This window comes from Typopeltis vanoorti, chromosome 25, assembly GCF_054136105.1.
Source record: "Typopeltis vanoorti isolate ZY-2024b chromosome 25, IOZ_Tvanoo_1.0, whole genome shotgun sequence".
Taxonomy (NCBI): domain Eukaryota; kingdom Metazoa; phylum Arthropoda; class Arachnida; order Uropygi; family Thelyphonidae; genus Typopeltis; species Typopeltis vanoorti.
The window spans coordinates 39,914,239-39,941,265 of NC_143573.1; the positions used below are offsets into that span (position 1 = coordinate 39,914,239).

General features: G+C 35.9%; 1 protein-coding gene across 3 annotated transcripts in view; it reads left to right on the top strand.

Moving 5' to 3' along the window:
- Nucleotides 1–9,500: 9,500 nt before the first annotated feature.
- LOC150092679 (mediator of RNA polymerase II transcription subunit 25-like) overlaps nucleotides 9,501–27,027 on the top strand; it is a 616,627-nt gene continuing 599,100 nt past the window's right edge. For all 3 annotated transcript variants that reach the window (XM_090414304.1, XM_090414306.1, XM_090414307.1), the window contains exon 1: nucleotides 9,501–9,647. The gene's annotated coding sequence lies outside the window, so the exon portion shown is untranslated. The remainder of the gene's footprint in view (nucleotides 9,648–27,027) is intronic.

Here is a 27,027-nt window from a genome sequence, read left to right on the forward strand (position 1 = left end):
TCGTCTAATGTCATATCAAATGTATGGATCTGTACTTACTATGGGAACTTATCTTAAGACTCTTTTGCATGACCAAATATTTTGATGTAAAGTAATTAAGAATCAGGGAGTAAGGAACATTTTCTTTATTGACCTCTTTGGAAAATGTTAACAATGTAAGCTAAATATTGTGAAATATATTTAGATACTTATGTTTTTTAGAATTTTTCCGTGTGAATATATTTGTAAATACTATTTCAGCAAAATAAAATATGCATGTGTAAACTTTAATCAACAAAGATGTTTGTTGTTGTTGTTGTTATGTTTTCCACAGTGAAATGTTAACTCAGTTATTATGTTTAGAAGTTGATATATAAAACCATAACTTTTATGACACTACTATTCTATTATACAAACAGTACGAAAATAGACAGAGCTAGCAAATAAGTAACTGTGGAGTTTTTTAATACATAAAGTACAAAAATGAATTAAATATGACAATCTTGTTATGATGTGATGCAGATAAATCTTGTGAAATTTCTTGCAATAATCTTACCAGAGACATTTTTTAAAAATCCACTCAGTGAATTTTCACTGAGTGGATTTTTTGATTCTTATTATCTTATTTCTTATTTGTTCATGAAAGCCCTGAAATATTTAAAGAAACTGAGTCAATTCTTGGAAGCAAAAGATGTTAAATTAATAGCCAGAATTTTTAGTGAAGAAGATTTCAAATGAAAAGTGACAATTTTGTTGCTATATCTGTAGATACCTCCACCAGGTTAGAATATAGCAGTCGTACTTAAAATACGACCTGTTAGATTTCGGTTATTTTACAGAGAGACAGTAAATATTTTAACCCATCACATTACTAAAACTCTTAAAAGTTTGGTGTAGAAAATAAAAAGATATCGTACTGTGCAGATAATGCAAATACAGATTTTGGGGAGTGAGAAGACAGGATAAATTGACGTTGATACAATGTAACAAGAAGAAATAAGCAGAAAACTTTTATACTGCTTTCAAAATAAAGGGGAGGTACATTTTTCTTTTCTTTTCATACAATTTTGACTGCGAGTCGAAACTTAATTCACAATTTTACCACCCGTACTATTCTGAATAAAGTAGAAATGAACTGAAAAATTACAATTTTGTTACTATATCTGTAGATACCTCCACCTGGCTAGAATATAATTGTTGTACCAAATTCTATCAGTATACGACTGTCAGAAATTGGTTATTTCTAGCAGTCGTACTGTTAGGATTTGGTTATTTTACCGTGAGACAGTAGATATTTTAATCCATCACATTACTAAAAATTCATATTACGAGAAATTTACAGAAATTTCTTTCTTTCAACATGTGCTGTGCTGTGAATATATGGTTATAATTCAACTATTTTGGGATATCTCTTGGCCTTCAGAAGAGCCATTCTAAAAATAATGTAAGTTAAACTAAATTATCATTGGAATTTTTCTAGACTACATACAAAATATCTTGTAATCCATTCAAATCTCCGATTACTTATTAATTTTTTAAAAATGTGCAAAAATATCTATTCTAAAGTAAGAATTCCCATACTCATCTATTGACAAGAAAAACTGTGTGTGTGTGTGTGTGTGTGTGTGTGTGTGTGTGTGTGTGTGTGTGTGTGTGTGTGTGTGTGTGTGTGTGTGTGTGTGTGTGTGTGTGTGTGTGTGTGTGTGTGTGTGTGTGTGTGTGTTTGAGGAGAACAGCAGTGATAGCCTATAATTAATAATTCACAAAATGTCTAAATGCTGCCTCCATCTGTTGAGTATAAACTAAAAATTCCCATATTCAATAACAGGAATGAAATACCACAAACCTATATTGGAAAATTCGTACTGCCAGCTATAGACAACCAAAGACAAAACGTGACATCAATAAAAGATGAGGCCCCCCAGCGAAATTCCAAACACACCATACTCAATCTTATCTCTAATCATCACCCACAATCCGTACATGAACAAAAACACACTACGTGATGTCACTGAGTCATATGTTCCCCAGACATTTCCAAACTCATAACATGACGATTCCTTAACTCGAACCCCCACCCACAATGCCATACGAGAACCAAACACACAACAGGATGTCACTGGCAGATGGGAGCCCTAGCGAAATTCCAATCATTCCATAATCTATCCTATCTCTAACCCTCAATTCCATAAGCAAACCATTCACTTATCTACATCTCATAATAACACACATTCAAGACACTGACGTCGCTTCCCCCATTCACCCCACCTTTGTTTGGTTTAAAGTGTACCACCAATCACACCACGAATCCTTATCTACTAATATATCTTCCTTTTCCATTCAAATCAATATCGTCACTTGTTTACAACTAACAAATGAAGTCACTTTTCTACATCTGATAACGACACACATCCAGGACACTGACGTCACTTCCCGCATTCATCCTACCCCTATTTGGTTTAAACTGCACCACCAATCACGACACGAGTCCTTATCTCTTCCCATCACCCATAATCCCATTTTTGAACCAAAACACACAACGTGATATCACATACACTTGTTTTCCAGAAAATTTCCTAACCTTCCAATCTCATGATATCACAGACAGTCAATCACCTTATCACACAATGATTTCTTATCTTATCTTGATCTGGTTCAAAGATCTTGATCTGATTTTATTAATGATAGATGAAACATTAAAGCCCAAAAAAGATAGAAGTACCTCAATGTGACAAGTATGTAGAGGGCAGTTCATTAGAGGCTGTTTGGTGTGAGATAGAGATTAACAAGGCGAATTATGTAATTGGTTGTTGCTATGATTGAAGGGGAATAAGAGAGAATGTAGATAGCATGTATTTGCAAATTAGCACGATGAGTGAGGGTAAAGTAATTATTATGGGGGTTTTTATCTTTGGGGACATAGATTGGGGGAAGGAATGGCCACAAGGAGCAAAGGAAATGGAGTGTATACAGTTGTTAAGAGATAATTATTTGAGACAGCATGTGATGGAAGGGACAAGAGATTCTAGAGTGTTAGATCTGGTAATAACATCGGAGAACATATCAATAAGTAATTTAGTTACAATGTCTCCACTTGGGGAAAGCGATCATGAGGTCTTGACCTGGGAGATTGAAAGACGTGCTGCATATTCTATTAAGAATGGGTATATGTGGAATTACAAGGCTGGTGATTATGGCAAGCTGAGAAATCAGCTTTCAGCTATACTATGGCATGAAAAACTCAAGGGGAGAGATGTTGATGGTGCGTGGGAGATTCTCAAGGAGTATTTGAAGAAAGCTGTATCAGCTTGTATTCCCAGAGTCAGAAGGAGAAATCAATAGGAGTAACATGGATGAATAATACTATTAAACAGGAGTTGCAGATAAAGAAAAGGTTATGAATGATGTATAAAGAAAAAGGTGATCAGCGTTTCAATGAGCAATATTAGGTACAGACAAAGAGGGTAACCTGTATGGTAAGGAAAGCCAATGCTAATTATGTGAGGAAGCTAGCTGATTCCAAAAGAAACCCTAAAGAGTTCTTTTGCTATGTGGCTAGGAAAAGGAAGAATATCCATGGAAAGATTACTTTAAAAAGTGTTGATGGTAGGGAAATTACTGAAGCTAATCAAATAGTTGAGTTGCTTAGTGATCATTTCGCAAAAGTGTACCATCTTCGTAGTGATAGTGCAGTGTCAGATGTGCCATTGACTGATGAGAGTATAGAGATAGATAAACTTGAGGTGCTTAATATATTAAAGAACCTTAATGTTAACACTGCCATTGGGTTAGATGGCATATCGGCCCATGTGTTACGAGAATGTGCAAGAGAATTAGCAACTCATCTAACCAGGATGTTTAATTTAAGCCTTAGTTCTGGTAAAGTGCCAATAGAGTGGAAAGAGGGGAAAATAGTTCCATTGCACAAGGGAGGGTCTAAAACTGAGGTTGCAAATTATAGACCAATCAATATATCTGGAGTGGTGGTTAAGATTTTGGAGAAATTGGTTAAAATTAGAATTCAGGACTGGGTGGACAGTAATATCATACTTTATAAGGGGCAACATGGTTTTGTGAAGGGTAGGGCTTGCCTATGTAATTTGCTTACTTTCTATAATAAAGTAACAGTGGAGTTGGGTAAAGCAAATCCTTCCTCAGTGATACTGCTTGACTTTGCAAAGGCTTTTGACAGGATTCCACATGGAACTCTGTTACATAAATTAGAGCAAATGGGTATGGATCCGAAGATGGTGATTTGGATTAAAGGATGGCTGGTGGACAGATATAAAAGAGTGGTTTACGGAGGAGCTGAATCTAGGAAAAGGTAGTGGTGTACCTCAGGGCTCAGTTCTTGGTCCTCTATTGTTTAATTTGTACATCAATGATATTGGAAATACATTGAATGGAAATATCCACTTGTTTGCTGATGATGGAAAATTGGGAAGAGCGATAATCAATTCAAATGATGGAAATATTTTACAGGATGACTTAAATAGGCTGATGGTATGGACTGAGGTAAATGGCTGTCAGTTCAACGTGGCTAAGTGTACGCTGATGCACTTCGGGAGGATGACAGAATAAGTTTAAAGGGCATATTGCAAAGATTGCCAAAACATCACATCAAATTACATGGTTGTTGAGGAACACACTAACAAGCAGGGATAGGGAAGTTATTGTTCCACTCTATAAGGCATTAATAAGGCCGCATTTGGACTATTGTGCACAGATCTGGTCGCCAGGATTTCTTGGTGATGCGGAAGTGGTGGAGAGGATTCAGAGGTGGGTTACAATGATTGTTGCCAGTCTGTGGGATGTTCCCTATGAGGATAGATTGATGATCTTTGGGCTCCAAAAACTAGCTGATAGACGAAAGAGAGGAGATATGATAGAGGTATTTAAATTGTTAAAGGGATTTTACAGGATTGACACTGATGATATTTTTAAGACCAGTGCAGGATGTGAGAAAACGAGGGGCCATCCCTGGAGATTGTGTAAGAGTGTGGTTAACAAGGGTGTTAGGACTACATTTTTTACTTGGAGGGTTGTGAATGGGTGGAATGCTTTACAAGAGGTGGTTGTGAATGATTCAACGTGAATGAATTTAAGGAGAGGTATAACAGGTATTGTGTAAATAATGGTGAGTGTCTCAATGTCGGATCTCCTGCGATGAGTCTTTTGAGTCTATGTAGACACCGTTAAAATAATAATAATAATAATAATAACAATAATAATAATAATAATAATAATAATAATAATAATAATAATAATAATAATAATAATAATAATAATAATAATAATAAAGTGCCCCGTATACTATTCACCTGTGTATAATTCTATCGTCTAGTTTGCCTTAAATCATGATTATTTTATATGTTCATTACACCCACGAAAGATTGTATGCTAATTTAGAATATTATTTTGTATCATATTTGGACTAAGGATTTTATTTCTATATTATCAGTTTTATATTTAAAAAAAAAATTTGAAATTTAAAATCCGATGATGCCTTGTAGGCATTATCAGATTTTAAATTAGCTCAGTAAGTGCTGCCATATCATGGTCCATAACATAAGGGTAATAATCTGCTAAATACAGGATTTAAAATATATGCAGGAATAACACAATATTTATAATGTCTGAAATAGTGGGGGGGGGTTTCTATGGTCGATTTTCTTGAGTTTACAGGATGATAATCCCGTGTTTCCGGGAGAATCAACCCACTTGCTTATGCCAGAAATCGACTAATCCGGGAACCAGTCGAATAAAGGTTCTCTGGAAATGGTCCTCTGATCGTCGACTAGAACTGAACCTAAATCTTTCTTCGGGGTCCAAGCGCCGTTGAGCATCATGATATAAAATTTCCTCACTTATTTTTTATTACATTTTTTAATCGCTAATCATTAATATCATTAATCGAAATCGTTAATTTTTTTAAATTCATCATCACCTCCTCTCCCCGGATGTGGGGCAGAGGCGATAGCGGAACACAAAAGTGAATTATACTTCTTAGTGATTTTCTACTTTTTTCATTTATCACTATAACGTTGGTTGAGGAGAACGAGAATGTCATTTCTAACCATAGCTGATTATTTTGTAATGGTGATTACATCCTCTGGATAAACCAATTGATGTAATTGCCATCTAAATTTCATTACAGGATCTCCAGGTTAGACAACAATATCAATAATGCACTTACTTAGAAAAAAACACACATAAATCAAGCGATATAGAAGAGGAATCGGAAAGTTTGAAACAAATTCTCATAAAAACAGCAACGGAAAACTAACGAATTTCTAATACATTTTCACGATACTGGAACAAAGAATCAGAAAATATAATAAAAACAAACAAAAAAAGGACATTTACCAGACATGGCTAAATTGCAAAACAATAGAAGCAGCAATAAAGTACAAAAGAAACAGTGTAATTGCAAAACGAGAAGTAAGGAAAAAGCATAGAAAAAGATAGAATAATTTCGTAACATAACTAGTAAAGGATTTATTTAAATCACAACCTAAAACCTATAATGTAATAAAATAAATACATGAATAATTAAATAAAAGAAAAGACAAAAATACAAGCAATAAATTTAGAAAAATGGGTGACCTATTTCCAAAATCTCTGGACAGATGAGAAGAATTAAATAAAATTTTATAATTATTATTATTATTATTATTATTACTATTATTATTTGTGACATCTCCAAGGAGTCTGAAGACTCATCGCGGGAGGACACCTACTAACTACTGTACAACTCTCCGTCTCCACTACTACAAAGAAGCTCTATTACCAATCACCTACATCAACGCCATCTACAGCCCACAGCTAGTATTTTTTGTCTGTAAATTGCGTTTGTTCTGAAGGGCCGATTTGTTTGTATATCTGTATGCGGGGTGAAAAAGCCGAGTTTCCGGGAGAAAAAACCCTGTTACCACCATATGAGATTGGCTAATTCACCTTCAATTGAAAAAGTCCATATAAAGATTCTTCCCATCATGATGAGAAATGAACTTAGGCCATTTCTAATCGAAGGGCGCAATGTACTTTCGTTCTTCCAATTGCGCTACGGAGGCTATTTTATAAAAATAAAAAATGGCCTAACTGAAAATACAGTATCACAATGTTAGAACTGAATAATACAATTAAGAAGATAAAAAATAGGAAAACACCAGGAGGAGACAATATAAATATAGAACTATACAAAAATGCAGGTTAAAAATGTAATGAAAGACTTTTGAAAATTGAAGGTGTGATGAATAATAATAATAATAAATACAGGATATAAAATATATGCAGGAATATTAAAAGAGAAGCTAAACAGGATATCACTAATTAAGCGGCATGCAGTAAAGAGAATGGCTTAACAAGTGCTGTCATCTCGTGGTCCATAACCCTAATATAATACATTTAATGTGTGAAATAATGTTAGTTCTACGATCGATTTTCTTGAGTTTACGGGACGAAAAATCCAAGTTTCCAGGAGAAAAAAAAACCCTTGCCTGTGCTGGAGATCGACTAACTCGGAAACCGGTCGAAAAAAGGCTTGAAAAAATTTTCTTTATTCGCCGACGAGATTTGAAACAAAGTCTTCCTTCGTGCTGCCAAGCGTTGTGGGGTGCAAACGCCACATCTACTCAGTTCTTGTCAAAACCAACCCTATGACACCGAAGCGAAACATAAACCATTAAAAGGAAAGATGAAAAACGATTACAAACGGAAGAACTAAAATTTTTCAGCACAAAAACTGGATATATACCAAGTTGGACCATAAAACAAATGAAGAAATATTACAATTCCTGAACATAAAATCAACAAAAATGGATAGAACATTTAAATCGAATGGACAACAGCAGACAATCGAAAATATTATACAAAAATACTGTCCTAGTTGGCCGAGCAGTTAGCGCATCTGCTCTCCATCGAAAAGGCTGGGTTCAAATCCCACTGTGGGCATGGATGTTTGTGATTGTTTATAAAAATACTTGTGGGGTGGTGGGCGGTAGATGGCCTTGGTGTTGATGATGATGACGATAGTTGCGGCTCGTGGTAATTGATGGATTGAGTGGTGGGTGGAAAAAGAAGAATTGGAAGACCAAGAAAGAGATAGCATGAGACCAGAACAAGTCATCTGGCCTAAAATCCATCAGATGAAGAAGAAGAAGACTATGGTTGAGGAGAACGCCATTTCTGACCGTTGCAGATTATTTTATTATGGTGATTACACCCTCTGGATAAACCATTTGATGCAATTTCCAGCTAAACATCGGTGTACATTACAAAACGAAAAAAAAAAATCAGCTAACGCCTTTTTATTCCCGTATATGGCAGTAGGCGAGGCCATTTAGCCCTATCTAACTTTTGGAGACTGAGTGGGCAGTTCAATCTCCACTGGTACCAATCAGAGATAGATGGCCCAAGGCTATCACTAATTAAGCGGTACACGGTGAAGAGAGACGGCTCAAATGCGCCGCCATCTCGTGGTCCCTAATCCTAACACAATATATTCAATGTCTGAAATAATGTGGGTTCTACGGTCGATTTTCTTGAATTTACTGGACGAAAAACCGCTTGCCCGTGCCAGAGATCGACTAACTCGGGAACCGGTCGAAAAAAGGTTTAGAAAAATTTCCTCTAGTCGACTAGACTCGAAACCAAGTCTTCCTTCGTGCGGTCAAGCGCCGTGGTATGTAAACGCCACATCCACTGAGCTACACAGGCTTGCGAAACAAAAAAAAAAAAAATAAATAAAATAAAATAAAAATAAAATAAACACTGATTGTGAATGATAATCTGGAGCCTCTGTTACTAATGGCTCACGCGAAAAGCTAAGCAAGTTTGAGCGCGGTTAGTAGTTGGAAGGTGATCAATCGTTCAATGCTGTTGGCACACTCTCCCTCGATGAGTCTGTGGACTCCCTGGAGGTGTCAAATGATAATAATGATAATAATAATAATAATAATAATAATAATAAAATCCTCGTTGGCATTCTATAACTGTCTCTTATAGCTGAAATATCTTTCACCCAGTCATCAATGGGATAATATAATGGACTCTAGATAAGTGTTCCAAGATATGAGCGCACATAGTGTATGGCATTTATTAGCTACCTAACCGTGGAATAATTATTTTCTTGAATCGAACACATGTGTATATACACGATCATTTTTTTTTTTTTTTCGCGTAAAATCACCAAAGAATCAACTTCTGAAGTTTGAGTGATTTTGTTTGATATAAATACTGTATGTTCACAAAGGATTATACACATGAATAATGAATGAAATGTATATAGAGTATTACACTCATTGAAAGGAAGTTTTAGTACGATATTCTGTTATTATTATTTGATGATTTCATTTTGTGAAGCTTGAAATTCAGTACCTTTTTAAAATTATACATTTCAATATATTTAAAAGGTTTTCATATTCAGCCGCAATACAAGATGATGAAAGACAATACAATACGATCTGTGTGTGTTTTTGTCGCTAGGTTTGGAGCGTCATAAAGTGATTCCGAACGTTAAATAGATTGCGCCATTACTTGTGTTTAGTAGTTTATTTATTGTGAATATTTGGAAGGTTCGGATACCTATACCTCTTCGATGTTTTTTGTTTTTAATCAATCAGTACCATACGCATTCTTTAATTTCATGAGAAACATTTGATGAAGAGGTATTTATGTATATGTTTAATTTCTTAGTAATGTCATGTTTTATTGTCAACTGCAGCCTAAGATCCAACTTCAATTCTTTGATTAAAACTTCTCCTTTATTAAATAAGTCAGGTTAAATTGCAATTGCAGTATCGTATCACCAATATTACTAGGACATTAATCAACTACAGGTAATTAAAAAAAATGAAAGCAGTGTGAAGCTAGGGAAGATCGTCAAATGTATTTTGACATTGTGGCCCTTCAGTAAAATGTGAAGATAGATAAATGAATCGCTATAGCTTTTGGGGTATTATTATAAATTTGAAATGCGAGTGATGTATTTCGAAGGTAGTGAAGACATCTTGCAGTATTCAGGAAGTATTGATAGTAAAGATAAAGCCGTCATGATTCCATTGCTATATAAGACCTTGAGCAGATTATATCTGGAATACTCTGCTCAGATCTTTGGGGAGTGAAAGGGGTACATTTGAACAAGATGACAAACATGATTTCAGGACTTTGGAATATTAGCTATGAGGATAGGTTGAAGGCATGTAAAATGCCAAGGAATTATATACTTGGTTTAATCCTTTATCCAAGTGTAAGCAAACAAAGTTTGTGCCTGAAGTATTTTCAGGACTGGGACAACTCGTATACAGAAGCTAATGACTTCACATCACTTGCCTTAGTATCCCAGAATGCAATGCTATGCATTATGGGAAGGGTCACTACCCAGACTGGTTTCGACCTTATAACTTCTATATACAAGTTGCCCCACCCCCCCAAAATACTTCAGGCTCAAACTTTGTTTGCTTACACTTGGATAAAGAATTAAACCAATTATATAATTTCTTGGTATCTTTAATTTATAGCATAACCAAGTGGAAAAGCTTCCAACAACTATCATATTCAGAGTATTTTAATAAGATGTGACACCTTTTGGCTACTCATATATGAAAATATTACTTCTGCATTACTTCAACCTAAGTATCACCTCTGCATCTGGCTTCCACTGATGAGACCTCAATAAAGGTTGAAACTGGTCTGGGTAGTGATGCTTCCCATAATGCATACATTATACATGTCCACAGGGTGATGTACTTTGCATTATGAGATACTAAGGCAAGTGATGTGAAGTCATTAGCTTCTTTATATGAGTTGCTCTAGTCTGAATATACTTCAGGTGCAAATTTTGTTTGATTACACTTGATTTTAATAAGATGTGATGTTGGATAAAGGATTAAACCAAGTGTAGTGGTGGAGACGGAGAGTTGTACAATGGGTGTCCTCCCACGATGAGTCTTCGGACTCCTTGGAGGTGTCGCAAATAATAATAATATATATATATATATATATATATTCATCCCGCAATGTAGGCAAACTGGCCTTGAGAACTCAACACTACAGGCCATAGGATACACCGGGGCATAAGGCTGCCACCTTATCCTGTAAACGGAGTGAGGTCCAATGATCAATGGACCCTCGACACCGCAAGGTAAAAGAGGGTATAAGGAAGATGAGATGAGATATATATATATATATATATATATATATATATATATATATATAATTTCTTGGTATCTTTAATTTATAGTATAACCAAGTGGGAAAAACTTCCAACAGTATGTAAAATGTAGAGTTTGGTTTATAGAAGATGTAGTAATATGATTGAGACATTTAAGCTGCTTAGAGGTATTTAGCAGATCAAAATTAGAGATATTTCATATTGTAGAACAAGAGAAAGAGATAAAGACAAGGAAGTGGGGAATACGATAGTACAAAGTTTTGTATTTGCAGCATGCTGAGCGAGTGAAATGGATTTTGAAAATGGGAGTGTGAAGGAGTTTAAAGCTTCAATATGTATGATACGCTGTTGGCTGAGTGGTCTTTTCATATCGTCTTGGGACTTCATGGAGATTGGTTGCAAAAATCATTGTAGTAAAAACTCCCTTGATGAGTCTTCTATTCCAGAAGATTTGTAATAGTAAGAGTAATCATATTGCATACCGAGAGAACAACATTTTTTTTTTATATATTCCATGGAATATCAAAATAGCATGAGTGTAGAGAATGAAAAAACAAGTGTGGAAGACAAACAGGGAAACGGGAAGGGAGGCTCAGGGTGGACAGGGAAACACAGCATGAAAAAGGTTGATGCCTCAAGTGTGGATGTGAATGCATGTGTAGACAAAAAGGGGAAGGAGATAACCTCGGGGTCAAGGGAAAACAGTTGGATTTGAAGAGGGTTAGAAGAAAAAAAAGAAATGGCTTGAGTTAAGTATGGAGAAGTTGCATCTAATAAGTGGTATCAGTGAAATGAATGAGCTATTATGCTTGTATACAAATGCTAGAAATGTAAGAAGCAAGGCAAATGAAATGGTTGCATTAATTTAGTTTGCTGTTGGAATTTATTCCCACAAATTGTTGGAATAAGTGAGACATGGTTGGATGACATCCTGACAGGAATAGAGATGGAAGGGGCATGAAGTGTTTCGTGAAGATAGAAAGGGTAAAAAGAGAGCTGGGGGAGTGCTTTTGATGATAGAGAAAGAGTTATGTCCATACAAGGTACAGACAAGGGAGAAATAGTGGCAATAATTTTGAGGCAGTATGGTGTGATATAGAGCTGAATAGAATGGAATACTTAGATGTTGTTATAGACCCGGTAATGTGGATGGTAGCGACCATGAAATGTATAATCAAATTAGCCAAGCAAATAAGAAAACAGTGATCATTATGGGCAATTTTAAGTATGGCAGTATAGACTGGAATGATGAGACAGCAACCGGAAGTAAAGAAAATCAGTTTCTCGAGTTTTTGAGGGACATCTACCTCGGACAGTATGTAGTAGAGGACACATGAAGATTTGAGGATCTTGGATTTGATCATCTCATTAGAGGATGTTATTATAAATGAGATGTCAGATCACCTTCCAGTTGGTGAGAGTGACCATGAAGTGATTACCTGGGTGGTTGCCGGCAGTGTCAGGACCTCTGTGAGGAAAGGTGTATGTGAAACTACAAGACTGGTGATTATGGGAAGTTCAGGAGACAGATTCCAGGTGTCGCATGGAATGTGGAGTTGGCTTGAAAGGAGATCAATGCTGTTTGAGTGATATTCAAGAACTGTCTAGTAGAAGCAATGTGTAAATGTATTCCAAGGGTCAGAAGGTTAAATAAGGTAGGTGTGAAATGGATGAATGAAGAGATTAAGCATATGATACAGAGAAAAAAGGCATTATGGAGGTCACCATACATTGCTGGCCTGATTGTCTGAGTGGTTAGCATATCTACTTTTCAGTCAAAAGACTGCACGTTCAAATCCTGCTGTGGGAATGGATGTTTGTGATTGCCTGTGAAAATAGTAGTGATGGTGGTGGGTGGTAGATGGCATTAGTGTAGTTGTGGTTCGTTATAGTTGGTGGATTGAGTGGTGGCAATGTAGAGTTGTAGAGTAGGTGCCCTCCTTCGATTAGTCTTTTGACTCGCTGGAGGTGTCATTTAATAATAAAATAATACAAAGAAAAAAAAGCATTATGGAGGTAACATAAACAGTGTTAATAATCAATTCCACAAGGATTACAAAGAACAGGCAAGGAGGATGACTTGTTTGGTAAGGGTAGAAAAGTGAAGTATGATCAGCAGTTAGCTAATGAAGCTAAAAAAAGAATCCTAGGGAGTTCTTTTGATATCTATCCACCAAAAAAAAGAAAAAAAAATTGATTGTGGAAAGACAACATTGATTGGAGAAAATAGTATAAGAACAACTGCTGCAGAGGATATATAGTTGAGCTTTTTAATGAGTTGTTGATAAAGGTTTTTCATTCTTATGAATGTGACATCATGGAGCGTTTGATAGCAGTGGATGATGAGAGAATAACTGTGAGTGAGGAAGAGATATATAGGGGCAAACTTTGATATTAATAAGGCTGTGGGACTTATTGACATGTCACTGTGTATTTTGAAGGATTGTGCCAGGGAGTTGACATTTGCTTTGACATATATATGTTTAATATGAGTCTTGCACTGGGTCGAGTTCCAAAGGAGTGGAAGGCAAGCAAGATTGTGATGCTTCATAAAGGAGGTGACAGAACTCAAGCATCGAATTATAGGCCTATCTGTGTCAGTTGTGGTTCAAATGGTGGAGAGGCTGGTGAGAACCATGACCCAGAATTGAGTTGACAACAGTGGTGTTATCTTTGGACAGTATGGATTTGCTAAAGACTATCTGATAGGTATCAACAAGTTGTGTATGAGGGAGCAATATCCCGGAAGAAGAAAGTCACTAGTGGTGTGCCTCAGGGGTCTGTTTTAGTGCCATTGCTGTTTAACCTGTATGTTAATGATATTGGTGAAGAGTTGGAGGTTCAGTTGTTTGCAGATGATGCCAAGTTGGGACGAACTATGAGGAGTAGAACAGATGTTGGGGCCTTGCAAGAAGTCTTGAATAAATTGAATGAATGAATGGACACAGGAGTGGGGATGCCAGTTCATTGTTGCAAAATGTGAGGTTTTAAAATTTGGGAAACAAAGATGGGATGTAGAATTTGTACTTGGTGGGGATATCTTGTTGGAGGTGAAGGAAATGAGATCTTGGGGTAATGGTGGATAAATATCTAAAATGGAGATCATGTGGAGAGGACACATTGCCAAAATTGTGAGGACAACACAACAAATTCTTGGAATGATGTGGAGGACACAGTCTTGTAGAAGTAAGGAGATTGTTGTTCCATTATATAAGGCATTGATTAGGCTACATATGCAAAGATTTGGTCACTTGATTTTCAAAAGGACGAGGAGATGTTTTTGAAAGGGTCCAGAGGCGATTGACTAAGGTAGTTTCTGATATCTGGAATGTTGAATATGAGGGAAGGTTGAGAAGGTGCAATTTACAGTGTCTGGTGAATAGGAGGGAGGATATGATTTGAGACATTCAAGTTGATAAGGGGTTTTATAGGATTAGTGTTGAAGAGGTTTTTTATAAATTGGTGGGAGATCAGGAGACAACAAGAGGTCATCCCTGGAAGCTGTATAAGGAGGGTGTGAACAAGGGAGTGAGACAGGTTTTGCAAGCAGAGTTGTGAACGATTGGAATGTCTTGCCTGAGAGTGTGGTGTCTGCAGCGAATTTGAATGTGTTTAAGGCAAGGTATGATGAGCTGTGTGTATGACAAATGGACTACCTAGATGAGTCATTGACTACATGGAGATTTTTGGATAATAATATTTTTTTTTACAATGACAGTGACAGTTTATTATTTTCATCACAAATACAAAATATTTACAAATATACAACTGAAGTATTACTATCACATTTTTTGTTCACTACAAATATTCATTACAGAATGTTAAATAATGTTATATAAATATTTTTTTTTTTACTATGATAATGAAAAGGTTTATTATTAGAGTATTACATATATATAATATAACATTATTATATTATCTGTACAGTACAGTGCAACAATTCAGTACAAAATGCAGAGTACATTAATTTTTTTATAAATATAAATATGCATTTTTCACTAAGTAAATATTTATCCATTGTATTTACACATGAGCACGAACGTGCATACAATTCACTACACAGTTCAGTTATAAATTAGTGAAGTGATGATGAAGATTCATTGATTAAGCCATGCTGAGGCAGACTAATCCCACCTACTTCGAAGCTAGGGTTAGCTTTTATGAAGAGAGTGGGATTAGCAAGTGTATATAGGTGTTGTTGGTATAAATCCCACAGTTTGTGTTTTAATGTTCTGTAATTGTCTAGATCAGGGTTGGAGAACCCTTGGTATGTGTGCCAAACATGGCACGGCAACAACTTTTTTCTGGCACGCAACCCAGGGCTCACCTTAAAAATAATTAAATAAATAAATACATATCCAACATTTTCGCTGAGTTCTACATTTTAACTTAATAGAATACAATTTTATTAAATAGAGCAATACCAAATAAAAATGCAATAAACAAACAGACACTATTAACTGTTTTAGATGTGGCATGACTCCTTTACCATCATTTTATATATTTTTTTTTGTGTTTTGTAAAGAATTTATCAGTTTTTTAAAGTATATATGTGGATTTGGATTTAATTAAATCGTAAAGTCATTAAAATATGGATTGTTAAATGCAAATTTTCTTTACATTGCCATATCATCAGTGATCCTAACAGGCATTTAAGTGCCCACAACCTTCCAACTACGTTACATTGCCATAAACATAAATTATTGTTAAAGCTATGTGAAATGTATTATCAATATTTAGGATTATGAAGTGTTATCTACACGTGATTAGATGGTGTGCTTACCCTTCTCTTTTATTGGCATGTGTGTGTGTAGGTAGGCTTATAACTGTAATTTTGATGTTTGCTTAAACTTGGTAGGAGTATACAGAGAGTGATTATGATAAGATTTTCTGAGTCCAAATTATAATTTTTGTCAGTGTCCATATGTCTCTGTCCACATGTTTATACCCCATTATCCTATTTTCATTATTATAGTTGGAAGCTGTATGAAGAAAGCAATTATTTTTTCTATGTACTTTGTGGTTGTACAACTTTGGTCATTCAGTTGTAATTTACTTTTTCCTTTTGCATTTCGCTTTATTCCTTTCTTGACTCCTTTTTTTTCTTCTGCCTTTTTTCTATTCATATTTATACTATATACATAAATATACCATTATCAGATATTTTTATTTGCTTCCTGCCCTTTACAGTTGTAAATTGTTACAACCACCAACAAAGAAACATATTCAAATGAAGTGGATATTAGAGAATTAGAATTTAAAGAATACTGGACTGAAAAAATTGGTATGATTAAGAAATATAATAAAGTATTATGCATTTTATGTTCCGAATCAGTTGTTTGGAGGACTTCTGTAAAGAGACGCTGTGAAACTGTTCATAAGAACTAAAGCAATAAAAGTAAGTAAGAACAAAGAGAATTAATTTCTCATGAACTGATCAAGACAAAAAAAAATCTGATACTTTTATCAAATATATTTCAGGTAGGCCTAGTTCCAACTTAATTGCTAGTGTTGAGGTTTCAAAGGTTATTGCCCAACATGGAAAACCACTCAGTGATGGGGAGTATATTAAAGAAACATAGCTATAACGTGCTCCTTTTCCTTTTTGACAATCTTTCATAAAAAGTAAAAATTATTCAACGCATTAAAGATTTGTCTATGAGTAGAAAAACTGTTAAGGATTGGATACTTAAGTATGAAAGGAATACAGCAGAATAATTAATGAAAGATTTGGCTTCATGTAAGTTCTTTTCTATTTGTGTTGATGAGAGCAAAGACGTTACATCATTAGCTGGGCTAGCAATCTTTGCTCGATTTTGTAAAGTTGACGAAGTATGCAAAGAGATGATTAACCTTGTAACACTACCTGAGCTTTCCACTGGGGTTGAAATATGTAAAGCAGTTATGAACGAATTATCTATTCTGCAAATTGATGTTGCAAAAGTGGTATCCATCACAACCGATGGTGCACCTAGCAGGATGCAAAGCATGTTGGTCATCCACTGATAGGTTTCATTGCATCATACATGAGGAGACTGTCCAAAAGCTGGACTAAAGGAACTTCAAGAAGTGATGCAAACAGTAACCAGGGTTAATTACATTTCTGCACATCCTTTGAATAAAAGACAATTTCAGAATCTATTGCAATAGGTGGATTCAGTGTACAAAGGACTAATAATGTGCAACAGTGTTTGTTGGCTTAGTCAAGGTCTCGTTCTGAAATGATTTGTTGAATGTCTGGATGAGATAATTCCCATGCAGATAAATACAGACCACCAGTGTCTTCAAAAGCTATTTTTAAACGTCATTATGTCAGCTGTTGAGCAGTTCTTCCTAAGATTTGTTAAGTTCAGAGAATTAAAAAAGACTGCAAAATTCATGTAGTTTCCAGACACTATAAAGCTGGATGAATTAAACTTGCAGTTGTTTTCGTGGATAAATATGGGCGATTCTTGAAATGCAGTTGATTGATTTTCAAAGTAGCTCAATTTGGAGGCAGATATTTGTTGACCTCAGAGTTGACTTGGAAAATATTGAAAAGGAGCGATTAGAGATATGAGTAATGGCGAGAAGTGTGGAAAACGATGTATATTATGAACTTGGAATACTATTCTAGAAACTTTTGTATGTTTAAAAAATCCTTGCAACAGCATTACTATACATTTTTGCTTCTACATTTTTATGTGAATATGTAAATCTCGTAGCGCATGCATATCTCTAAAGGTTACAAAATATAAAGTTGATATAAATTATCTGTCATCAGTGATGCAGCAGCAGAAGTTCATTGATTCTGAATAAATAAAATGTCCATTATTTTTCTTTCTCTAGTTTTGATTTGAGGTTTTCTGCTAAAATATGGTAAAGATTAACTTCTGTTTAATATATTATGTAGGTAAAATAACATTTTATCTGTAATTTTTATGTATTATTTGTAAGGGGTTATGAATTAATAAAATATATTTTATTTTACTTTCTTTTGTTGTGCTTTAGTCAAGTAAAACGATTGAGATTGTGCACGTAATATACTGGAAAAACTTATGTCTGATTGATCTTTATAAAAAAAAAAAAAAAATTCAGAATTACTGTTTACTCTGTTGCTGATGTTAAAAATTGTCTTTAAATTGTGTGGTTGTATATGGCAGCTAGAATTACAAATAAAATTAGGCAAATAAAAAAAAAATATCTACGCTATCAACAGGGTTCAAGAACTTTTAAGTAAAAATTCCGTCGCTAATTTTTACATTCATTCAATCTTGCGTGACTTACAATAATCACCATTCATCTCGTGGTAAGGCTTAGACGTTGGTTATGCATTTTTTACTAAGTTTCTTTACATATTTCACCAGTACAGCCACTCTGGTCTTGCTGACCATGCACTGGATACCTGCCATAGAATACGGTGGAAGAAAGCCGCGATAGTACACCGTAATAAATACAAGTATGAAAGGCTTTTCGTGGAATCAGCTTCAGCCCTAAGAAACAATCCGAACCTCAACAAATTTGGCTGCATGAGACTGCCTCAAATTTGGGAAACCTACATCAGAAGACCTTCAGCTCAATCGCCTAAGAATACCAATATTGTCCGCTAGGTGGCACCATCAGGACTTTAGGAGAAATAATAGCTTACTGCTTCTTCCTCATTTACTGTTTGTTGTGCCTACGCAGGCATAAGTTTCTTGAAAATGGCAACGTGACGTTGCCGAAATATTGAAGTATATTAAAATTTATTTTAATGTATATCCTAGTGACGTTGTAATTTCCTTAAATTACTTAGTAAAAAATACAATAATCACCCTTACAATATTATTTGATATTACTACTCTAATGTGATTTTTAATTATTTGAAAAGGTTCTCCCAATACTTAAAAGACACCAAATAATAATATGTTCCCCAAAATTTCTGTTGGCACGTGAGAAAATTTTGCATCAAAGATTTGGTGATTTTGGCACACATGCTTAAAAAGGTTGCCCATCCCTGGTCTAGGTGTTTTAAATTTTGTTGTAAGTTGTTGAGTAGTGTGAGCATGAGATGTGTCTTAATGCAGAATTGGTGAAGGATATAGGCAGGTAAAGAGTTGTTGTGGATTGTGTTATGCTATATGTGTGTGTATTGTTATGATATGTGTTCTCGAAATGATTCCTTAGTAACATTGTGTACTGTTTCATATTTTTAATGCTCAGGATTTAATCCCCATAAGTGGTTCAGTTATTCGCTGTTGTATATGAGTCCTCCAAATAATAATAATAATACTTCACGAAGAAGACTGTTTCAGGGAACAGATGCAGATAGAATGAAAAAAGACTGAGAGAAGGGTTCAGTTAAATGGATGTTGGATAGCTGCTCATGTTATAGCACTCTTAGAAGTTTTTTGAGGGATGCCATTTCTGTGGTGTAGTGTCCAGGTACTTCCTGGACACTACACCACAGGAAGTACCTGGACACTGTAGGAAAGCCACACAGCAGGAACAGACACTACACCACACAGCAGAAACAGACACTACACCACAGGAAGTACCTGGACACTGTAGGAAAGCCACACAGCAGAAACAGACAAGCCTTGTTTCTCCAATTAGAGAAACAAGAAAAAATCCAGTGAAAACTTTGCATATACCAGAAGTAATGCAAGCAAAAACTAACTATAATTACACTGCAATTGTTTCTAGTTGGAGTGTAGGCTGACTGTGTAGCTAAAGCAGTGGTGAGCAAGCTTGACATTGAGCCACATAAAAAATATTGCTGCTGCAGATCAGTAGAATTGTGTGAGAGTAAATAAATTGTTTAACTTATTAAATTATTTTATTATTATTATTTATTGCATGTGGATCAGGAGTAAGGATTAACTAACCTTTCAAAAGCATACACGGTATGATGTGGGTGTATGCATAGGTGTAAAACATTGTATGTGGGTAGAAAACAATACATCACTGTATCACAAAGTATAGCGTACCTTGGGATTATCATTGCTGAACATTACAAGTGGGGTACTACACATCATTGCCTCCATTCCCACCCATAGCATTATGACATCAAGTTATGCATGTCATGCTTCCTGGTCTAGCAGCTACATTGCGGCAGTGTTTTGTTTGTATTTGATTACAAGAGTGGTCCAAAAAAAAAAAAAAAAAAAAACAGTACATCGTCAAACTGTTTTCTGTAATTCATAATATAAAATATTCTTCTACAATTAATATATTTTTAAATTTTCTTCACGTGAATAATACAGTTAAATGGGTCATTGATGGGTCAGAGTCACCTATAGAAACTTGCCTCCTGATCAAATAGCAGTTATGCCTTCTGGTCCTGATGGCATCCTCCAGTTGTGCTCGTGTTTTTTGCTACATAATTAGCACTCATCTTTTTTATCATCTTGACATGTCAACTTAATGATATATGCTATTTATGACTGCCATCTCATTAACATGCTTACTGTATACTCTTGCAACCCATGGCCTAGGGACTCTATTGCTGTCTTCAAAGCATTTATTTAAGAAACAGTTTTTCCTTGGGCCATAACCACTACTGAAGGTTAAACTAATCCTCTGACTTGTGGAAGGAATATAACATCATGCATTATACGAAGAATGTATAAATTCAGTATCGAGTGAGATGACAGAAAAGTATAAAAATAGTGTTCAGAAGAAGCTACTTGAAAGTACATGGTCATACATTTACAGGATTCAACAAAGACAACCTTATAGGAAATGTTTGAGGAAATGGAGAGATTAAGCAAAGTAGACAGAATGGTGCAAGCCACAATTTCTTGCTTCTTTAGAAGCATTTAAACAGAAAAGGTAAACTGTGCTGACGGTGTTGGATGTAATGTACAGATTTTTAAAGATGCCTACTTTTGATGTCACCTCATTCTTGAAGATGAACTTAAACCTTCCACAAGTTTCATATGGCAAATTATCATCAGTCTCTTTGTTGCCATCTCTGAATTTAAAGAATTTGTTTTTGATGACATAGTCTCTCCTGCTATTGCTGATTAATTGTGCAATCAATAAAGTAGCATGTTTGAAGAATTACTCTTATTCTATGGGTTTCCAGGTGATTATATTATTGGTAAGCACAGAGAAGCATTGTATGCTCCTATTGCAGTATACAGTACGGTACAGTACACAGAAAGTTTGTTATAATTTGTATACAGTACTGTATTAATTCACTATAAACAAAGAGTAAAAATAATTCATTAATATAATAAAACAGACCTACACATTTTAGCATTTAATCATGTTATAATTGTTAATATATGAGGGTGTACCCAAAAATAACCGCAATCTGAACTTCGTCCTTGCGTGCGTGAATGTTCTACTTTACGGATGCTGCTGCTTGGCATCATGAGTGTGCAGTTTTCTGTGTTAGTCTGGCAAGTGGCATCATTCTGTGTGAACTGGTTTGTTGTTCTGGTTGCTTTTTTGTTATTGCTTACGAGGGTGGTCTGAAAAGTTCTCGGCCTAACAATGAAAAAACGAATTTATAATTTCAAAATTATTTTTATTTTTCAATATAACCTCCTTTAAGACTAATACATTTATTCCATCAATGCTCCAGCACCATTATCCCATCCCTGTAGTGGTTCTCAGTAAGATCTGCAAAATACCTCTCTACAGCTGCAATCACCTCTTGATTCAAAGAAAAACATACCAGTGAAGAAGAGTTTAGTTTTGGAAGAGAGAGAAGTCAGAGGAAGCCAAATCTGGGGAACAGGTTGGATGTTCCAACAATTCATAGTGCAGATCCCTTAATTTTCCCATTGCCAAAATACCGTTGTGGGCATCCTGATGAAAGATGATTTTTTTCTTCTGCAAACCTGGTCTTTTCTCAGGAATTTTTTTGTCTAGTCTGGTTAAAAGATTGGAATAATATTCTCCGGTTATTGTTTTACCCTTTTCAAGATAATTAATAAACAAAATGCCTTTAGCATCCCAAAACACCGATGCCATGAGCTTTTGCTGATGGAACTGACTTTGTCTTCTTTGGCACTGAACAACTGGCTTCTGTCCACTGTTTTCACTGCTGTTTGGATTCTGATGTGTAATGGTGAATCCAAGTCTCATCCATAGTAATAAATCGACGCACAAAATCAGTTTTATTCTTGTTAAAATACTCCAAGCACTGTTCAGAGATTTTCATGTGAGTGTGTTTTTGATCTGCTGTGAGCAAGCACGGCACCCATTTTGCACAAAACTTTTTCATTTGCAATTCTTCATGCAAAATATATCCTACATGTTCTTTTGAAATGCCTATAGTCTCAGAAATTTCATGCACTTTGACTCGCAGGTCATCCAGTACCATATCGTGCACTTGATCAATGATTTTTGGTGTTACACTTTTTGGGTGTCCTTCACGTGGATCATCTTCAAGGCTGGTATGCCACGTTTAAACTTGGCAGTCCTTTTCTTAATTGTTGAAAACAAAGGAGTAGAGTGCCCATAAACTTTTATGAACTTCGAATGAATTTCTTTTGGCATTAAACCTTCTTTTACAAAGAATTTTATAACCTCACAATACTCAATTTTATCCAGTTCAAGGGATACAGACAACACTTTAGCTGCAGACAACTGTATAAAACAAACTACTTGATAGAATGACTTGCAATTTCACATGGATGCTTATGACAGATATACCAGATTAGAAAAAAAAAATCTTGCTGATAGTGTTGCCATCTGTGGTTGAGATCGAGAACTTTTCAGACCAGTCCAGTACAAGCAGTTTTGGTGATTTTGTGATAGCTGACCACAAGGAACAGAGAGTGTGTGTGAAATTTTGTTTTCTTTTGGGTAAAAGTGCAGCTGAAACTATTGTTATGCTTCCTCAAGCCTTCAAGGGTGATGCTTTAGGTAAAATGCAAGTCTGCAAGTGGTTTTCCCTTTTAAAAAATGGGGACATGTCTGAAGACCATCCCCAATCTGGCGACCTTCGACAAGTAGAAATGATGAAAACATCAGAAAGGTTTGTCAAGCGATCAGTGAAGATTGTCAAAAGACCATTGAGCAAGTTCCTGAAGAGATGAATTTGTCATGGAGTTCATGCCAGCAAATTTTAACAGAAAATTTGCAAATGGAATGTGTCCACTAAATTTGTGCCTCGATTGCCCACAGAGAATAAAAGAAAAAAAAAAAAGAGAGAGAAAAACGTGTTAATGTTTATTGCGATTTGAGGGAGCAAGCTAGTGAGTCAATGCACTTGTCTCAACTTTTTTTTCCACTGTGGCAACAGTTCTGGAACTGTTTTACTGGAAAGAAAAGTTTGCTGGAGACCATAAACAGTATTCCAGTTAAACAGTTCCAGAACTGTTGCCACAGTGGGAAAAAATGTTGGGACAAGTGCATTTACTTGCATGGAGAGTACTTTGAAGGAGACTAGAGTATGGTATTATAAACTTTAATAACATTTAAAAAAAAAAAAAATTCTGGTTATTTTTGGGTACCCCTCGTATCTTTATAGTTTGTATAGTGATTTCAACTTACAATGGAAATGTTGAAACCAAACTCCATCATGACTTGAAGACTATGTTCATTCAGCATGAGAAACTTTTTATATTTAACTCATTCTGAAAAAGAGATAAAAATCAATCATAGAACCCCTCATCTCAGTTCTCTCAAAAATTACAGCAGTTAGCTTCACATCTGGAAAATCACCAATTAATCAATTATTAACTGCCCACCTGCTTGAATTCTGTTATTCTCTATCCACACTATAAGTCATTTCCAAGATTACTCTTCTTCAGAATATAATAAAAAAGTATGGAGAAATGGGTAGTTGCTCCTGACATTTCCAGGGCATTTGATCAGTTCTAGGACAGAAGTCCACTTGCCAAGCTTCCATTTTATGCTTGGCTGTTCTGCTCTTTGCAGTTATCTCAAGTCATCTGTCATCATTCGCTATATGGATGATTTCCTCTCGAGACTATTGAGACATCCCCTCAATCCACCATCTTAATAAATTGTTGTATTGTGGCTGTTCTTCAAGCATGATATGCATACCATTACCTAGGTCTGTAGATGATTTGGTGCCCGTGTATCGCACCTGAATAGTGTGGTGTAGGAAGCAGGCTACATAGTCTCAATGGCTGTCTTAATGCTTTCATTCTAGTGGCCTCGTTGCCAGATGTGCCGTAACATGGTAATTTTTCAGAACAGGTCTGGTGATGGGAGAACTAGGGGCCATCCATGGAAACTGAGCAAGAGTGTAGTTAGCAAGGATGTTAGAACTAGGTTTTTTACTTGGAGAATGGTGAATGAGTGGAATAAGCTGCCAGAGTTTGTTGTGGGTGCCATGACTGTAAATGAGTTAAAGGCGAGGTATGATAGATACTGTGCGAATGCCAAATAGTTGTTCTTGATATGTTTAGGGCCTCCCTCGATGAGTCTAAGAACTCCTTGGAGTTGTCCGTAACAATAGGCCCTAGGTCATATTGTAGTAAATGCATGAACTTGAATGCCTTTAGGTTCATGTACTACAAACATTTGAGGGCTGATAGCTCTTAATGTGGTATGATGACTGAATGCCTCTGTCAGAATCCCATCTATCCACTGCCTGCACTGCCTTTCAATGTGCAAGGCATGAACAGTATTCTTGCAGTGGCTAGATGGGATTCTGATTTAGAGGCATTCAGTCATCATCCTATTAAGAATTATTATTATGTGACACCCCCAGGAAGTCCAAAGATTCAATGAGAGAGAGGGCACCTACACTACAACTCTGTCTCCACCACTCAATCCACCATCTAAAACAAATCGCAACTACACCAATGCCATCTACTGTCCACTATCACTAATATTTTCACAGACAATCACAAACATCCATGCCCATAGTGGGATTTGAATCCAAAGCCTTTTGGCTGGAGAGTGGATATTCTAACCACTCAACCAACCAGGCCAACAACTTATAAGCCCTCAAATGTTTGTAGCACGTGACCCTAAAAGTGTTCAGTTCGTGCATTTATTACAATATTACTTAGGGATTATCGGCCATTTAGTTGTTGAAAGTTTGTCCACTTGGTCACTATAAATTAAAGATACAAGAAATTATATACTTGATTTAATCCTTTATCCAAGTGCAAGCAAGCAAAGCTTGTGTCTGAAGTATTTTCAGGATTGGAACAACTCATTGTAAAGGTGGTATGACTTCACATCACTTGCCTTAGTATCCAATAATACAAAGCACATCTCCTTGTGGACATGTATAATGCTATGCATCATGGGAAGGGTCACTACCCAGACCTGTTTCAACCTTTATTGAGGTCTCAGCAGTGGGAGCCAGACCCAGATGTTATACGAAGGTTGAAGTAATGCAGAAGTCATATTTTTCATATACAAGTTGCCAAAATGTATCACACTTTATTATTAAAATACTCTGGATTAGAGATAGTTAGTTGTTGAAAGTTTTTCCACTTGGTTATACTATCAATTAAAGATACCAAGAAATTATATCATCATCATCATGCATATCAAGGATTTAGGCCTAGCTTGGTATGTTCTGGCCTTAGAAGTCATTGTTGAATCGAAGAAATTATATACTTGGTTTAATCCTTTATCCAAGTGTAAGCAAACAAAGTTTGTGCCTGAAGTATTTTCAGGACTGGGGCGACTCGTGGTAACTGGTGTGACTTCACATAACTTGCCTTAGTATCTCATAATGCAAAGCACATCTCCTTGTGGACATGCATTATGAGATACTAAGACAAGTGATATGAAGTCATACCACCTTTACCACAAGTTGTCCCAGTCCTGAAAATACTTTAGGCACAAATTTTGTTTGCTTACACTTGGATAAAGGATTAAACCAGGTATATAATTTCTTGGTATCTTTAATTTATTATCGGCCATACCTGCCAGTACTTAACTTTATAGTAATACAAACCTGTTTATTTAGATTCTTGCCAGATTGTTTGTGACCTCACTAATGCCAGGTCAGGGTCTGCAGTGGATGTGGCTAGTTGAACATTACACTTTTATTTGATAGTTGTGAATTTAAACTTCAACCCCATTCATCTAAGCACACTGAATCTACCTCCTATACTGATGTGCATGCACTATCATCTATTAACCCAAGATGTCATCAACCAGTCATCTGTAGATTTCCTATTTCATGTAGTCAAGGCCATCAAACTTGTTACAATGAGCACATTGTTAATCAATTATCCAAAGAGGTGCCCAGCAGTTACTGTTCTGGGACAGGGTGTTTGTTTGAAGAGTACGTCACCTCTTCACAGTTCTAATAATGTCGCTGCTATATAGCCATTTCTCTGCATTTGGTGTGGGGTGGCAAAGTCTCATGTTTCTAGGAGTAGCATTCAGCATTTCCCTTACATAAACCTCTGTAAGAGAGCCATGCTGCACTTTGTCTTCTGCACTGGATTTTGAATGTGTTATTTCACACTCCTTAGAGGATATTATTAGGCTTTCTCTCATATTGACTCTTGGTGTTGAGAGTCAATTTCAGTGATAAATGGCTAGCAATGATCTGCAGCACCAGAGCTTTATCCAAAGTCTGATGGCATCTGCCTCAATGAAAGTCACATTTATTCCCACCAATTACCTACAATCTGATTGACATTCTTTCACTTAAACATTCATTACAGTGAGCAGAGATCACATGGCGACAACATCTCTCAAACAATGGACATTGCAATGCTTTATTTTAATTGGACAGTCATATTCCCCTGGTCTGTGCCAATTCCAAGTTGGCTGTTAGTTGCTGGCCAAAACATTTGCACCAGACAGGCTATCTGGCATTCCACAAGAAGGCCATGTTGCTGGTCAGGCTCAATCAGTTTCATTTGTGGACAGTTTTGCTCACTCCTAGTGCAGTGCCATACCATCTTCAGACCCTAGCCCAACTAGCTCAGTCCTCCGGGCTAATTCTTGTC